This window comes from Budorcas taxicolor, unplaced genomic scaffold, assembly GCF_023091745.1.
Source record: "Budorcas taxicolor isolate Tak-1 unplaced genomic scaffold, Takin1.1 scaffold2039, whole genome shotgun sequence".
Lineage (NCBI taxonomy): Eukaryota > Metazoa > Chordata > Mammalia > Artiodactyla > Bovidae > Budorcas > Budorcas taxicolor.
In genome coordinates, this window is record NW_026291752.1 from 16,580 (window position 1) to 20,000 (window position 3,421).

Here is a 3,421-nt window from a genome sequence, read left to right on the forward strand (position 1 = left end):
TCGTCGGACGCGACTTTGGCTCACCCCTCTCCGACTCTCTGAATCCCAGTCGGGAGGTGGGGACCGGCTCGGGCCGTCCTGGATGCCCCGTCTGGGACGGTCTGGGCCCCGGGCGCGGTCCCTGGTCGGGGCCCGCTCGTCTCGTGGGAAGCGCCTCGCTGACGGTTCTGTCTTCTGTTTTCCTTTGGCACATCGAAGCCAAATCCCCGTTCGGAGACTCGGACGGACCGGTACCCCTACCCGGGTGGACGGAGCGGGGAGGGCGTCCTCGGCCAGCTCCCCTCCCCCCCCCCCCCACCTTGGTGTCCGCGGCCCCGCTTTGGCCACCACGCGCCCCCTCCCCCCTCCCGGTCGACCAGATGACCCCCCCCGCCCCCAAGAGAGCTCGGGGCCTGGTGTTTATGGGGCAGCGTTGGGGACAGGTGGCCGGGACAAGGTTCCGGGGGCCCTCTCTGCGAGTCGTAGATGGGCTCCGCTGTCGGCTGGTGTCATTTCGTCGCCCTTAATAGGCCTTTTTTGCCACCAGGTAAGTGCTGACACGGTCTCCTTTGGTGTCTGCCACCGAGGACTGTGGGTCTCTGGACGCACGCGGGGCTCTGGGTTTCTGGGCCGCCAGCTGGTGCCCGGTTCGGCCCTTGCCGCTGGAGCCGCCCGCCTGGGCCTGTGCGCCGGCTCCTGTGTGGTGTCGTCTGGCTGACCCGACCCTTGGTGCCACCTCCGGTCTCTGGGCGACCCGAGGGTGGCGGGGCGGGGTGGCGCGGCGCGTGGGTCTTCTACCCTGGGCGTCCCTCACCCCCGCTGTGGGCACCTGGTGGCGGCTGGGACGACCCCCGCCCTGTGGGCTCCGTGCCACGTGTCAGGCGTTCTCCTCTCGGGGTCGTCGGCTGCTCTCGCCTGAGGCGAGGTGGGGGGGGGACGGAGGTTGCCGGCGAGGCTGAAAGCGGGCCCCTCTGGTGACTGTCCTCACCGTGCCTCCCCCCGCTCCACCTTGGCTCAATGGATCGATGTGGTGTGGTCGTGTTCTCCCGGGCCGAGCCTAAGCCGTGCCAGACGAGGGACGGGCGTTCCCAGTGAGCGCGTCCGCTCTTCTCGGTCTGTCCGCGGGGCCCCTCGCTTGTCTTCTCCCCCCCCACCCCCCCCCCCCCGCTGCCCATCAGGGAGGGTGAGGAGGAAGGCAGGGGTTGGGTGTGGCCTCTGGCCCTGATCTTCGGTCTCCTGTCCTTTGCCTCGGGGCGTCAGTGGGGGCCGTTGGTCTTCTGACACCGCAGATTGCTCTCGCTTCGCCTTCTCGGCGTGTGCCCGGCGAGCGGCCCTCCCTGTGGCGGGGAGGGCTGTGCCGCCGCCGCCACGCTGCGCACCCCACGCGGGTGTGTGAGCGTGCCTCGCGTGACCCTCGGTGGTGCCCCTGGAGCGCTCCAGGTCGTCCCTCAGGTGCCTGAGGCCGAGTGGTGGTGTCGTTTCCCTTAACCCGGTGTCCCCCTCGGGTCCGCGCCACGGTGGCGTGTGTGTCCCGTTGAGTGGCTCTCTTCGGGGGACGGGGGGTCGAGGCGGTAGGGAGAGGCGTGCCTGTTCCCCTCGTCGTGGAGGCCTTCCTTGGCGGATGAGGCCTCGCAGGGGGCGGGACGCGGGCTCTGCTCTGGCCCTGACCGCGCACACGCTCCTGCGCGGTGGTCCGCTTCCCTGTACCGCAGACCCCTCCCGCCCAGCTGAGGACTGGTGGCTGGTGGGAGCGCCTCCGTGGGCCCGAAGGCGACACGGTCCGGGTGAGGGACGGCGCGCCCTCGGTGAGAACGCCTTCTCTAGCGATCCGAGAGGGAGCCTTGGGGTACCGGACCCCCCAGCCGCTGCCCCTCCCGAGTGCGCAGTGGCCACCGTGGCGACTGCCAGAGCACGTGGGCAGAGCAGAACTCCCCCGCCCTCCGTGGGAGGGGAGGGAGTTGGGTGCGCCGGCCCCGCGGTGGGGCCGTGTGCCGCTCGTTGCCTACCGCGGCCCGCGCCTCCCCCCTCCGAGTCGGGGGAGGGTCCCGCTGGGCCCCGCCGGGCGTCCGGCAGGTGGGGGGCCGTGTGCGTGCGGCCGGCCCCCCCGTGGTGTGAGCCCTGGGGGAAGGGGGGCCGGGTCGGGGCGCGACGCCCGGTCGGCCTCGGCTTCTCCGGCCCCGCGGCTGGTGGTGAGGGGGAGCCCGTCGCGCCCGCCCCCGCCCCCTGAGCCGCAGCTGGTGGCGGCGTGCGGTCACGGTCCGGGCCGCCTCGCTCGAGAGCGTTGTGCCCGGGGTGTCGCGCCTCGGGGTTCAGACTCAGACGGAAGACGGACCTGTCGCGGATGGATGGCGGAAGACGGGTGGACGGCTCGCCGGCCCTGGCGGCGGGGCCGGGTCGTGGGCCACGCTCCGGGGATGGCCGGGGCCGGCCGGCGCCCCGGGCGTCGCGGGACCGCCCTCGCGTGCGGGTGGCGGTGGGATCCCGCGCTGGTGTTCCTGGGGGCCCGGCCGCGTGCCCGGTCTCTTTCCTCTGGTCCCCGGACGGCGCCCGCGTCCCTGTCCCGCGGCCCCCGCCGTGCGTGCTTGCCGGCCCCTCCCCGCCGCCGCCGCCGGCCTCGCCTCTCCTCGTCCCGCGCGTGCGACCGCCCGCGTTCCAGTCCCCTGTCTGGGCCCGAGCCGGCCTCGCCTCGCCTCACGTGGGTGTCGTCCCCCGGCCTCTGCCGGGCCGGTGGCGTCCCCGGGCGGAGCAGTGCCCTCGGAGCCCTGAGCGAGGGGGGCGGGGCGGGGGGCCCCGCGCGCGTCAGGGCCGTGGGGGGGGAGGAGGGGGCGCCGGTGTGCGGCGGGAGAGTGTTCTCCCCGGGCCGGCTGCGGCTCCGGGGGTGGCGGTGGGCGTGAGCCCCGCGAGGGTGGGGGCGCCAGGCGGTCGTCCCCGGGTGGTGCCGCGGGACCGCCCCTGTGCCGGGAGGGCCTGTGGCGGTGAGATCCCGCGGTGGGCCCCGGCGGCCGACTCGCGTCCCCTCCCCCGGGTCGCTTTGGGCCGTTCCCCTCGCGGTGGCGCGCGGCCACCCCACCTCCGCCGCCGGTCGCGTGGTGTTGGCCCCGCGTGGCCGCATCCCGTCGGTGCCCCTCTCCGTCCGTCCGTCCGCCTCGGTCCCCTCGCCGTCTGCTGCTCCCCGGGGCCGTGCCCCGGTGTGCCTCGCTTCCCGGGCCCGCCGCGGCCCCGATCCGTCGCCCGTGTCGTCGTCGCCGCCGCCGCCGCCGTCGCGTGCCGGACGAGGGGGCGCCCCCCGCCCCGGTGCGCTCGCCTGAGCGCGGGACGGGGGTCCCCGGTCTTGCCCCCCCGCGGGCCGGTCGCCGCGTCCTCGCCGCCCGGCCTCCGCCGCCCCGCCCTGGGGCGGGTGGACGGACGGACGCCGAGGGCGCGCGTCGGCCGTCCGCGGTGT